Here is a 14,169-nt window from a genome sequence, read left to right on the forward strand (position 1 = left end):
TGGAACAGGAGCAGAAGGGGCAGCCCAACATCTGGGCAGCTGCCCTCTGGCCCTTGGCCCGCCCACTTGCCCCCACCCCAGGTCCCTGAAGGCCCAGAACATCTGGCCGCTGGCCTGGCTCCAGGAGGGGTGAGTTAGGGGGCCTCCTTCCGCCAGGCCCGGAGGCTGCCGAATGCTCGGCACATCAATCAAGGCTGCAGGGCTGGCTGGTGCTGGGAGAGGAGCCGGCTCCTTCGCCGCCTCCCTCCCCAGACATTCCTGGGTAATGGAATCTCCTTTCCTGTTCATTTATTACCAGCCCGCTTAACTCCGCCAAGGCCCCGTCTGCAGCCTGGAGCCCCACCAGCCCTGCATTTTCCCGGAGTAAGGGGCTCCCTTGGGGGAGCTGCCAAATCTTGATACTCACCAGCATGGCCCCGCAGGGCTCCCTTGCCCAAGGACACAGCTCTGCTGAGCATTTCCTGTGAGGGACACCATGTGTCTGCACCTGCCAGATGCGGGTCCTTTCATTCCTGGCATCTTAACAGAAAATTCCTGCTCAGAGTCGCACAGTGAAGCAAGGGCAGAGTCAGCCTCATACCTAAGCTCTTTCCTTGCCTGTCACCTCTGCGGACAGGACTATGTTTTCTCTGTCAAATGATCTTGGTGCCCTGGTCAAAAATCAGTTGATCGTAAATGATTCCTGGCTATCATTCTGTAATCCCAACTCTTGTCGCATTGATCTGTAGGCCTAAATGCGGGTCTTCCTAACTGTCCTTGTAATGACTTCGAATCTGGAGATGTGTCCTCCTACCTTATATCTTTTCTAGAATTACCTTGGCTATTCTGAACCCCTTAGCATTCCATATATATTTTAGAATCAGGTTGCCATGTTGTACACAGACACCAGCTGGGATGTTGACACGGAGGACATTGGGGAGTGGTGTGTGACATTTCCACTTCTACTGAGATCTTTAATGTTTTTCTGATATTTTGTGCTTTCATGCGAACTTTTTACCTTTCTTTTGTTCATGTCTTTGTATATTTTTTTTTTTGCCACTGTGAATGGAGTTGTTTTCTGTTTCACATCATTATTTCTTCATAGTGCTTGTGCCAAAACATAATTGACCTGTGTCTATTGACTGCATTCTGCAGCCTGGTTGAACTCATTTGTTAGTTGTCATTGTCTTGGGCTGGGTTTCTTAGTTTTTTAATTGATAAAATTATGTCACCTGTAAATAGACATTTTTTCTTCTTTTTCTTTCCAATCCAAGTGCGTGACATTTTTTTTCTTACCTAATGGCCTTGGCTAGAACCTCCAGGACAATGTGGGGAAGAAATGCCAAGAGGTTCTGAGCTTCTAGCCTTCCTGTCCACAGCTCTCCCTCTCCTGTCCCAGGGGGGTTATGGAGTGCCATGGGAGACAGGAGTGTTCATCCAGAGCAAATGACAAAAGCAAAATGAGAAAGAAGCAAATCCACTTATTGGGCCAGTGTCCCCTGTCATTCCAGCATCCCATACGGGCACCCCTTAGAGTCCCAGCTGCTTCACTTCCCATTCAGCTCCTTACTATTGAGCCTGGGAAAGCAGCAGAAGATAGCCCAAGGGTCTGAATCTATGCATCCATGTGGGAGATCCAAATGAAGCTTCTGGGCTCCTGGCTTCAACCTGGCCCAGCCATGCCTGTTGTGGCTGTGTGGGACTTGAACCCACGGTTGAGAGATCTGTCTGTTTTCACCTCCTCTCTCTGTAACTCTGCCTATCAGATGAATAAACACATCTTGAAAAGGAGAAACAGAGCTCTTAGGAGACTGATCATCAGGGGCCAGCCAGCAAGTCTGAGTTCCTGGAGTGTTGTGACTCACGCTGTGTGTTGAGCTGCCTGGGACACAGGGTCCCCGGACACTTGGTCAGGCCTCATGCGGGAGTTTCTGGGCAGATATTGCTGGGTGAGACTGACGCCGGGCTTTGTGAACCAAGACCAACAGACTTCCCTCCCTGATGTGGCCAGCCTCGTCCAGGCAGGGGAAGGCCTGCGGAGGACACAAAGGCTGTCCTCCTGTGAGCATGACAGAAAGCTCTGTTCTTTCTGCACCTGAACACAGCCTCTGGACTTGTAGCCGACCATCATGATACACGCCAAACAGGTGCCAAGCCGAGCTCAGCTGATTTGTTCCAGGAATCCCATGAGCAAGATTTTTTTTTCTAAAAAACACAGCCTGCCCCAAGTCATGCAGCTGGCAGTGGAAGCACTGAGGATTGGGTACTGGTGGCCTCCAGAACTTTCTGTGAACCATTCGGCAAGCTCTGCTTCACCAACACTTGCTCCTGTCCCCCAAGCCCCCTGCCCACTGCCATTCAGGGCTTCTCTTTCCTTGGAAGGAGGGTGTGGAGGTGCCAGAAGAGTCAGGGGCTACGCTATCTCCCAGCACGCCAGGAAGCAGAGGACTGTGCCCCGTCAGCTCTGCTGCCTCTCCTCACAGCAGCCATTCTGTCCCTCACCTCAACAGACCCTCACCCACGAGCAACCTGGCTTCCCCACCCACCCACCCTAGCCCCACCCAAGGAGGACAGGGCTCCTCCAGGGCTGTCGTCGGATGCCTGGCTTGGGGCAGAGCAGAGTGTGGGGATCCCATTTGGAGGTTGTTCCACCCTTAGGGGGAGATGCTTGAGGGCACCCACTCTGTGCTCCCACTGCCATGGGAGATACCCAGCCAAAGCCCTCCCAGCACCTCACCCCCCAGCCTCATGCTGGGGAGGGCCCCAGTCTCTCATTGCATGGGTATTCCTGCAGAGACCAAGCCCCCCTCCCCAAGCTCCCGGCTCGGCTGTGGTACTTGCAGTCAGTGACGGACCCACCCGCCCACCTCTTCCTGTGGGGGCTCAGTGCCAGGGGCGGCGGCCCAATGAACAATGCCTCATTCTGTTCTTGGTCTGGGTGGAGGTGGGCTCATTCAAGTGCACCTCACACCAGCCAAGGAGCCAACATTTCCCCACCAGCACCACTGCCCCCGCTGTTGTTCGGCCCCATTGACTGCCTGCATCAGGCCTCAGAGGTAGCCCAGATGTGCCCAGGCCAAACACTGCCCCCACCAGCTCCCTGACAGCTCACTGCCCTGCAGGCAGGAGCCATATGTGGCAGGGTCAGCTGTGGGTACCCCTGCCTCCTTGCTTAGCCAGGGTGTACCCAGGCCTCTGGCAGCCTGCTGTGAATGAGGAGTAGCCACTTGGCCTGGGCAGCTGGTCTCGGATGGCACAGCCCAGAAGCAGCAGGAACAGAACTTGAGGGAAAGATCGTGCAAGCCCATGGTGGCAACTCCTGTACCACACAGCCCTGGGGATGCCCTGATAAGATCTTGAGTGGAAGGCTTTGGGAGAAACAGAGTGACTTGTGGCACACATGCACATGTACACACACAGCCCCTCCTCAGCAACCCAACCCTGCTGCACAGTGCACGCTCCACAGACAGTCTTGGAAAAGGCCCTTGGAAAATGCTTGAGCCATGCTCTCCACCCTTGCCCGGAGTACCCTCTCTGCTCCCCTACGTCCCTACTCGAGACTCAGAGCTCAGACCTCGGGCTGTGCACACAGTGGATGGAGGTCAGGCCTGTCCCCAGAGCATCTGCACCCTGGCAGGCTGATAGGTCAGCCACCCTCCCCCAGCCCTCCAGGGCCCCCTGCAGGCCCCAGGCCAGGCCTGGCTTCCGGAGCTGCTGCCACCTTGGCTGGCCACACCACATATGGTTTTCATCAGCAGCTGGCTTGGATGAATGGTGCCTTGTGAGAGCACCGCAGGGCTCACCTCCATGGCAGGCCAGGCCAGGTGGTGCAGCTCGGGGAGGGAGGAATGAGAGGGAACCTGAAGGGGGATGGGGACAGGCTGGAGGGCCCGGCAGTCCTGAGCCAGGTCCTGTGATCAGACTGGGAACTGCACAAAGAGCCTCTCTGAGCCCTACCCCCAGATAAAGGGTAGGACGCGAGTCCCAAACAGGGAGGAGATGGTGCTGGGTACACAGTGTCAGGGCAGGGGGCTCCCCAGCTTGCCTGAGGGGAACAGGGAGAGGACCCAGCTTGGTGCAGGGTAAGGATGAGAGTGACAGCTTTCCAATTCTACTCATTCCCCTCCCTGGTTGCTGCAGCCTGCCCAACGCCCCCTCCAACCACCACTCCACCTTGACCAGGAGCCTCTGCGAGAGTGTGAGGGAGTAGGCCTGAGCTGTCTCTGTGCAGGCAGTGCCTTGGGCGTGACCGCTGATGTTCACTGAGGGCGCGCTCTGTGCCTTCGCTGGCTCCCGCGGACCGGCTGTGCATCCTCTCCTGGGCCCTCCTGCTTTGATTCCAGTCTCCAGTTACATACAACAAAGCCATGACTCAGAAAGGGTAGGCAGACAGCCCAAGGCCACACAGCAGGGAGAGGCAGAGCTGGGAAGTGAAGTCAGTATCAAGGCTGGCGTGTGGCATGGTGGGAGCGTGGGCCCCACAAGCATGGCCTCCACCCAGCTCACTGTGTGACTGTTCAGTCTCTTCTCCTGGCCTGCCCCCCTCCGTCCTCCCTTCAGGGCCCAGTCTGCAGGGGCTTATGGTGCTCCAGGATATCTGAGAACGTAGACGTGGAAGGAGATGCAGACTGGGGCAGCGGCGGCAGGGGGCGGGGGGTCTCTCCTTACACAGTCCCTGGGCTTGTCTTGTCACCACCAGATGAAGTGCAGGCTCCTCTCTGCGATGCCCCAGGCACACCAGGCTCATAGAACCCTCTGGCCTGTTGCCCCTCCCCATCTTTCCCTTGCCTGGAAGCCTGGTACATCCCAGCAGAGGAGCACTGTGGGATGCAGCCAAGTTGCCCCACCGTGCTGTGCACCAGATGCCCACCTGCCCCCACACATCCAGGCTCCAGAGCTTCCCCGAGCCTCCAGGAGTTGCTCAGGTTCAGTGTGATCTCTTCAGACAAAAACACTGGCTCCCCCGACCCCACCCGTGCCCTGCTGTGGGGCAGCTGGCACCACCTTCCTACTGCATCTGTGGCGCCACAGGACCTGTCTGCCCTGCTGGGTCGGAAGTGGAGCAGCCAGGACATGAATTGGAGCCCGTGTGGAATGCTGGTGCTGCAGGTGAAGGCTTTACAAGCTAAGCCACCATGCCAGCCCCTTAAGATAAATCTTAAGAAGCTGTTCTTCAGAAATGAACCTGAAGCTCAGCTCAGAGAGCCACCTTGCCCTGGTCCTCCCCCTCTGCCAATGTCACTGCTGGAAAGGGTGGCAGGCCCAGACAGAGTCCCCAGTGAAAACCAGAACAAACAGGCCTGGGCATTGCTTAGTTGCATGCTGCCGGTGCTGCTCACCTTTTGGGGTTTGTTTATTTGTATTAATTCTTTCCATGGTGGATGAGTATCACTTCTAATAGACGAGGAAAGCAAGCAAGACATGACAAGAGAGCAGCCTGGCAGAACCCCAGCCTGCTCTACTGGGGGGTGCGGCCCGGTACACTTAGCTCAGTACACTGCATGTTGGGATTTATTTATTTTTTCCTTCTGTCTTTATTAATATAAAGAGAACAGATTTCATATAGATCATGGATACAATCTAAGAATATATGCTACTTCCCTCCCTCCCCCCTCCTTCACTTTTTTTCTTCCCATTTCTGCGCTAACGTACTTTGAGAAGCTGTACTTATTTATTTGGAAGGCAAAATTACACAGAGGGGAGATGGAAAAGGAGGCAGTGAGAGAAATCTTCCACCTATAGATTTCCTCCCTGCATGGCTGCCAGAGCAGGGTCTGGGCTAGGCTGAAGCCAGGAGGCAGGAGCTTCATTTGTCTGGAGATCCCTTGTGGGTACAAGGGTACAAGCATTGAGGCCGTTTTCTCAGGAACACTAGCAGGGAGCTGGATTGGAAGTTGAGCAGCCGACTTAAAATGGAGCCCACATGAGATGCCAGCATCACAGACAGTAGCTTAACTCACATACCACAATGCCAGTCCCTGTGATAATGTATTTTTAAATTACTTAATAACCACAGGCTTAATCCTTCACTTAACTTTCAACAGGTAAAAAGTAGAAAGACCACTGTTACATAGGAATATAGACAAGGACTAAAACTACCAAATCTCAACACGTCTGTATCATTCATTCATGTTGATCTTGTGTGTGTGTGTTCCCTATACATTCGTTCACACAAATATGTAACATTTGTCTTTTTGCATCTGGCTCATCGTGTTAGGCATAATGTTCTCCAATTGCCGCCATCTGTTAGTGGCTGAGTAGTAGTCCTCCGTTGATGGACCTCTGGGCTGAGCACATATCTTAGCTATTGTGGGCACTGGGCTTCAATAAACACATGGGGGATACAGGTAATGCTTTCATATGCTGATTCATTTCCTTTGGGTAAATTCCCAGGAGTGGGCGCTGGCTTGTGAGTCTGGGGCAAGAGGATACAGACATTGAAATGTTCTTACTAGTCTGCATGTTCTGATTTCCCACAATGGGTATTTATAACTTTGACGACTGAAAAAAACAAAACCCTAACTGCCTTCTTAAAGGCCCAAGTCTGTGGCGATACCATTCACTGAGGACAGTGGCTCCTTTTCCGCCCATCCCTGCTGCCTCTCCCATCCACACATGTGTTCTCTCGCTGGCTTTTCTTTCATGCATCTAGCCATGTCCTTCCTCTGTCCTTGTAAAAAGACCTAACCCCTTGTTGGAACTGCTCCCAGCCAGGGGGCCCAGCACCCCATACTGTCTCCTGGGCTATTGTTCCAATTACTGGGGACTCAGAGCAGACCCAGAGGCGGAAGTATAAACCCGGGAGGCGGAGACCCGTAAACAGCTGGGTAACCAACTCCAGGTGTGCTGATGGGCCCTGGCGCTGCTCACACTGGGGCTGAATGGGGCCTGGCTTTGGCAGGGTGGGGAACACTGGGGACTGCCTCTGGCACTCTGTGTCTGTCCAGGGCTACCATCAGCAGGGCCAGAGAACAGGCAGGCAGGGAAGGTCCCACACAAACTTGGATGAGCTGCAGGGAGAAGGGTGCAGAATTTTCAGTCACCTAAGCACCATCTCCTATGCCCCGGGGTCTTAATTTGCCTGTCTGCAAAATGGGCAAAACAGGAAGTCACAGACTAGATGGGGCTTCTCCACTCTACCTCCTCCCCATGAGCTCATAAATCAGTGTATGGGGCCTTAATGTCTGCAATGTGTTTTATCTGTAATCTAATAAAAATATACACCATGTAGTAACAGGAACATGCTGTAGTAAAATTATCTGTAATCGAATCCAACGTATCATTTATGACTCTCTCATATTCTTACTAATACATTGTTCATAATCATTGGATCTGTGATTAGTGACCCTGTGGAGGCCAACCAGGAAGGATTGTTGTAGGAAAGAAGATTAGAGAGCTTGAAATCTGATAGGTCAGGGAATTAAGCCTTCAAAAAGGCCCCAGTGGAGAGAGATGAGGGTGCACAGGTCTGGGGAGGGTCATTCAAGCAGAAATCCATGTCCATCTTCCACCCTAGAAGTGTATAGTCTGGTAGGAGAGATGGATGGAGCTCAGCACAGCTGGCCACGCCCAGTCTGGGCCTGGCTGCACAACAGAGCAATGGGGGCCCTTCCCTGGCTCCTGAGCTGCACTAGAGGCAGCAGAGTCCGTGTTCTGGCGATTGTCTTGTGGAGTTGGAGGCCAGAAGTTGGCAGCATTTGATGGCTTTTTGGGAACCTCCGGCCCCAGAATTCTGTGTCTGGAGAGAGAAGGTGAGTCCTGCATGCCCTGCCCCATGTCTGGTCACCTGATCATGGGGCAAATGTGTCCCCAGGCAGCTGCTGAGTAATATGCCTGCTTAGGCCTGATGGGCCAAAGGCACTCAGAACCCAGGAGTTAAGAGCCTCACATGGCCAGTGAGCTGAGTGCTGGAGGCAGGGGAGGATCAGGCAGCATAGCCCAGGACGGAGGCTGGGGGTACTCCCAGAGGACACAGCCGGGGTCGGGGCGTGGGTACGGTGGAAGCAGGAGGCCTTCTGGAGGAGGTGCCCCGAGAAGAGAGTGGATCTAGGGGTGGAAGGTAAAAGGAAGAGCCAGAATGGTTAAAGATGGGTGCAGAATGGAAAGGAAATGCAATAGAAGGACCACTTGTGGCCACGAGGCTGGTCAGGCACTCTCCTTGCCAAGTGTTGGGCAAAGGTTATATGACCTGACCAGGGCCCCCATCTAGTATCTCAGAGACAGGCATGGGACAAAGGAGAGTGACAAATCCTGCCCCTGCCCCCAAGATCAGACCATACTTTCCAAGAGGGGCCCCTGCAGCGCAGCCATCCCTGACCCAAGTCATGCCCTCTGTCACACTCTCAACACTTCCACTGTGGTTAGCAGAGCTAAGCTGGAAGCCCTAAAAACAAAATGCCACTGAAGATCCTCAGGAGGTGTGAGTGGAGACTGTCTCTGCATGGGTTAGAAGACTTAAACAATTGCTAAGATGGCAGGAACAGGCCAACAGCAGAAACCAGCAGGGGCACGGATGTCCACAGCTACTTGCCGGATAAGGCAGCCTCTGGCAATGACCCACAGGAGTCCCTGCAGAGCTGGACAGGGAGGGACCCAACCAGCCACCAGCCCTGTCACTGATGACTGATGTAGAGGCGCATGCCAGCAGCATGCGAGAGACTGGGGTGATATTGCTCCCTGGTGGGCATGTTCTGTACTGCATGTACATCACAGGAGTCAAAATTCAACTCCAGGTCTTTCTTTTTATCCCTAGATAATTTCAGCATACATGTGTTCAGAACAATGATGGACTCTACATGACAATACAACCATTTAAGTCAGTAAATCTGGCACTGAAAGAATCTTGTTAGTATTCATATTTTGCCAGTTGGAAGAAAGTTCAATGCCTTTATCATGGGCTGTTTTTCTGGTTTGGGGCCAGTGTGTAGGAGCCTTACTACCAGGTCTCTCCAGTTCCTTAGAGTCCAGCACCGTATCTCTACTTGTGAATTTTTCACGACCTTGACCCCGTGGGAGCCGAGATCGGTTATTCTGCAAAAAGACGAGTGTGTGGGGTCCTCTGGGCTCCCTGTATGCTGACGTTGCACATGTTGGGCTGGATGTCTCTCAGTGCATCACACTGGTGGGCACAAGAGGCCAACTGCCCCATCCTGGGCAGGATAGCTAGGAGTGCCCCACCTGTGAGCGTGAGGATGCAAAGTTCCCAGGCTAAGAGGAGCTGACACCTTTCTGGACTCACATCAAGGTCAGGGCCCTCAGCTCAGGAGAAATGCCTCATCCCTTGAGTCTGCTCAGGACCTCAGCTCAGGCAGGCGCCCACAGGCGCAGCAGCGTTGGCCTGCGTGGGTTTCACAGTGACAAACCTGGTTACCTGGTAGATGGGCTGGGGGGAGCTTTTTGCCTCACCTGCTTTACACCATCTCCTCCAACACACCGCCCCCTGCAGGTGACACATGAACTTACACTCCCAAGGAAAGCACCATTGGCCACACTGTACAGAGTCCCTGGCTGGGACCAGGGTGCTGTCAGTAGCTGCAGTGGCCCATTCCAGGGGGCGGGAATACCCTAGAGGCAGCTCAGTGGCTCCCCCAGGCCAGGACATCAAGGTTGCTGCTCCCAGGATGTGACTAACAGGGACATACAAGCACCAACCACCTGACCCGGGACTTCTCCAGGGGACCTGGCAACCTCTGGCAGCCCGCACCCCACCGAGGGCACAGAGTCCCTCTGATTGGACTCCTTGGTATGGGGGCGAGGCGGCTCTGGCGGCTTGTACTCACACGTGCTACTAGAACTGCAGGCACGGCATGTTTCAGAACCTTTCAGCAGGCCAAGATGGGCAGGAGCGCTGGAGAAGCTGATCAGGGCCTTCTTCCAATAAGAAACAAGACTGGTTTAAAACTCAGGAGCTGGGGGCCCGGGTAAATCTTAACCTCATATGTGTTGGCATCCCCCATGGGCACCAGTTCGTGTCCTGGCTGCTTCACTTCCCATAAAGCTTCTTGTTTCCTGAAAGCAGTCAAGGATAGCCAAAAGCCTTGGGACCTTGCACCCATGTGGGATACCTGGAAGAGGCTCCTGGCTTCGGATTGGCTCAGTACTGGCTGTTGTGGCATGAACCAGCAAACAGAAGATCTTTCTCTCTATATCTCCTTCTCTCTGTAAATCTGCCTTTCCATTAAAAAAAAAAAAACAAAACCAAAACCAACCAACCAAACAAACAAAAAACTCAGAAGCTGGGGCCAATGTAGTGGTGTTGTCGAATAAGCTTCCATCTGTGGTGCCAGTATCTCATATAGATGTCAGTTCATGTCCTGGCTGTTCCACTTCCAGTCCAGCTCCCTGCTAACAGCCTGGGAAAGCAGAGGATAGCCTAAGTCCTTGTACCCCTACACCCATGTGGAAAACCCAGAAAGAAGTTCCTGGAAGCTCCCAGCTCTGGCTGTAGTAGCCATTTGGGAAGTGAACAAAACCAGTGGCTGAAAGATTGTCTTTCGTCCTATTTTTGTAACTCCTGCCTTTTGAAAAAAAAAATCTAAAAACAAAACAAAATCCCACCTCAAAAGCCTCCCCTGTGGCCGGAGCCCCTGGTTGGCACGTGTCCCTCTGTCCCTCTGTCCCCAGTCCTGCCCCTGCACTGCTAAGGCAGCCTCTACCACATGGCTGATGGCCATGACCAGAGGAAACTATTCAGCTCCCAGTCCACGAGCCCCAAAGAGGCCGAGGCCGGCTTGGCACCCTGACCTGCCAGCCACTTCTCTGGTGCATGGTACTGCCTCTGTGGCCTAGGTCAGTGTCCCGAAGGGCTCCTGAGCACCAGTGGGAGATTGTTCACATGGCCTGCTGGGACTTCCTCCTCTGTAGTTCTGAACAAAGGGGTGGGAGAACCTGGAAATATGCATTTTAAAGCTCCCCCAGGGGAGCAACAAGACATCTGGATTGCCAACAGCTGGCCAAGAGTCTTTGCCATGCTGGAGAGCTTGTTAAAAATGAAAATACCTAGGCCCCACCCCATCTCATAGCTGTGGAATTGACAATGCGGGGGGTGGGAGAAGTGGAAGGTGAGAATCTGAGCTTCAGGCAGCTTCTCCAGCTGAGGACAGGGGGTTCAACTCCCGCCACGTGCCTACACGATGTGGGAAAGCCCAGAAGACAAGCAGCTCATCCCAGTGACAGCTCACATGCAGGGAGAAATAACGCAGGTCCCCAGGGCTCCATGGTCCTGTGCTCTGCTCCCACGCCTCGCAACGGTGCAGCCGGCCTGGGACTCTGTCATCTGAGATGCCCTGGCCAAGGCCTCTCTGGACCTGTAGGGCTGCAATGTGTAACCCGGTGAAAGTGAGCAAGACACCAACAGTCCACATGTTGTTTCTGGATGCACGTGTTAGGTGAATTTTGGTCCTGCACGGACTTGCAAAACAGCTCAAACAGGACCACCGTGTACAAACAGAACCCCACTTTATTAGCAGTTAGTTCACGATTGTACATTAATGGAGGAAGGTTCCCACTTTTAACACAACCCAAAACGGCTGGTTCAAGAGCCCTCATTGGGTGGAGCTGGATAGTACCCCATCTCCACCCCCTCCCTGGCCTGTATCCCCTTAGGTGCCCCCCACCCTTGCCCACCAGCCCTCTCCTTGCCAGTAAACAACATGAATTTCATGCACAAAGTATAAAAGCAGCCCTCTTGCTGATAACAAAACTAGCACGGTCACGGTAAACCTTCTGCTCCCTCACTCTCCTCTAGGGCCCGAGAGAAGGCGCAGGAGGGGCAAGCGGGAGCATCCTAGGGCTCCCCATGGCTGGGGTCTCCCCTAGGCATTGGTAGTTCCCCACACAAAGCTCACACTTTCTCATAGGAGAACAGGAACCATCCCTGGGAGCAAACCTGGAGCCCAGTGCTGCCCTGGGCACGTGGTGGGCATTGAGTGCCAGGGCATCTAGGTCCCTGGGCCTTCAGCAATTACACAGTTGCCTTCTGTCCCGCTGCTTGACAGCCCCCTTGGCCCCTTCCACTGAAGGGAAAGACTGAGGCCTGGGAGGGGCTTCACACACTCGTTACTCTGTGAGGGTGGCATTACCCTGTGCTGCCTAGGGCCCCACAATCTCATATTCACACACCCTACTCCAGGCAACCAGCTCCTTGCTTAGTTCTTTCTCTGGCTGCCTACCAGCCTGGCACCTGTCGGCCTCAGGGCCCACAGATCATGGGCCTTCAATAAGTGCAAACCCCAGAGCTATAAAACAGAAAGACAAATGTTGTTGGGTGCCCCTGTCTCTTGCACCCAGGCCCACTGTGTTGCTGCTTCCTCTGAGTAGCCCCCCACCTTAATCTCCCCAGAGCTCCAGCCACCCCTCTGTTGCTTTGGCACGTGACACAGGTGACAAGGAAGAGCTGTTGAGTCGGCGCAAAGGCTTCGATGGCCCTTGCAAACACAGGGCATAAAGGGACCAGCTCTAGGACACCATGAGCAAACACTCAGATCTGGGAAATGGGCCTACTCAATGGCCATGGGCCTGCTAGTCTCAAAGGTGGAGCCACTGAAAAAGCAAATGAACAGAGCAGGGAGACTTTATGGCATTGAGTGAGAGTCTGGCTCCCGAGTGTTACCGAGTGCACCTTGGTCAGGTCCCAATTCCAAAGCCACATAGGAGTTACTGATGGGTGGGTGGGAGGATGTCTGGGTAGGAGCACAGTAGCTGGAAGGAAATGATCACTTTCCTGCTTGTGGCAGTACCCGACCTCAGGGCGCAGAGGGTGACAGTCAGGGGTAAGGACACATACAGGGTGTGCAACTGACTAACCCAGGTCAGAAATACACTCCAGTGGTACAGAGAGCAAGAGCAACAATGTGGCAGAGCACACAAGATCTTGACTTTAATGCTGGATACCAGGCCATGATCCTTCTTGACAAGACATGTGTGAACTCTCTTCACACCTTGGGTTGCCTCTAACAGCGGTGCGGGCACTGCCAATCTCTGAGGGTCGGCCTGGAGACGTTGCTCTGTGTTAGCAGCCCCGGGGCACCGGCTGCACATGCCCACACTTCTGAGACCCATCTACGACCTTCAGTTCCTCCTTGGTGCAGCATGGAACGTTCTAGAATCTGGCAGCTACATACGACACCTCCCACCTGCAGACCTGAGGCTCCTGATGGGGGACCACAGAATGGACCATGGAGGGGGCTGCACAACCAAAGCTACATTCCTCTGTTTTATTATTTGGCCAAATGCTTAACAATGAAGGAGCAGACACTGAAGACTGGCAACGCTGTACCTGCTCCTCTTTGGGCAGTTAGGGTGCCTGTTAGCTGCCAGTGCCTCCTCTGCTCCAACACCTGAGGGATCTTACAGTGTCTGGACCCGGCAGACCCCCAGGAAGCATGTGTGAGTGGCAAGGGCAGTCCCAGCAGGTCCAAGGGTAGACAGCACAATCGGGGGTGAGGGGTGGGGGGTGGGGGGTGGGCAGTGAGGCCCTCCAGACCCTGCGGATGGCCAGAGAGGCCCAGGGCTCACACTGTAGATGGCGACACAGCTCCCCAACCTCACACACACACACACACACACACACACACACACACACACACGCGCGCGCGCGCGTTCTCCTTGGCCCCCAGTTTGGGTGAGGGCAACAGTGCACACTGCATGCCAGGAAAGCACAGGCTGCTGCTCGCCTGCCACCTTCTCTTCCCCGCTGCCAGCAAGGGCTCGGGAAGACAGAAGAATGGCTGGGGTCCAGAAAGAAGACACAGCTGGGTCCTGTTGGCTGGGGAAGGTGGGGGCACACACATACACAGGCCTGGAGGTGGGAGGTTCAAAGGCACCCTGGCTGGAAGGAGTGGTTTGTCCCATATCCTGGAATGGCCACAGTGGTGACTGAGGGAGAGGGACCACAGCTGGGCCTGGAGGCAGTATGGCCGTGCCCCTGCTCAGCTATGTGGCCCGTGCTGGGCAGGTCGCCTCCCTCTTCTGGACCCACTGCAGCCCTGAGCAAGGAGCACTCCAGCCCAAGGTGCTAGGTCTGCTAGGCTGTCTCGGGAAAGGCGCATCTGGGCAGGAGGCATCTGGTTCAAGGTTGAACTGGCAGTCGGAGGGGGCTGGGGGCAGGGGTCCCAACCTCAGTCACTTCACATTGTTAAAAGAAGGGAGTAGGGTACGGGGACAGGAGCAAATCCCAAGCAGAAGATAAAC

Source organism: Ochotona curzoniae, unplaced genomic scaffold, assembly GCF_017591425.1.
Source record: "Ochotona curzoniae isolate NIBS_2020 unplaced genomic scaffold, NIBS_Ocur_1.0 contig_1, whole genome shotgun sequence".
Taxonomy (NCBI): domain Eukaryota; kingdom Metazoa; phylum Chordata; class Mammalia; order Lagomorpha; family Ochotonidae; genus Ochotona; species Ochotona curzoniae.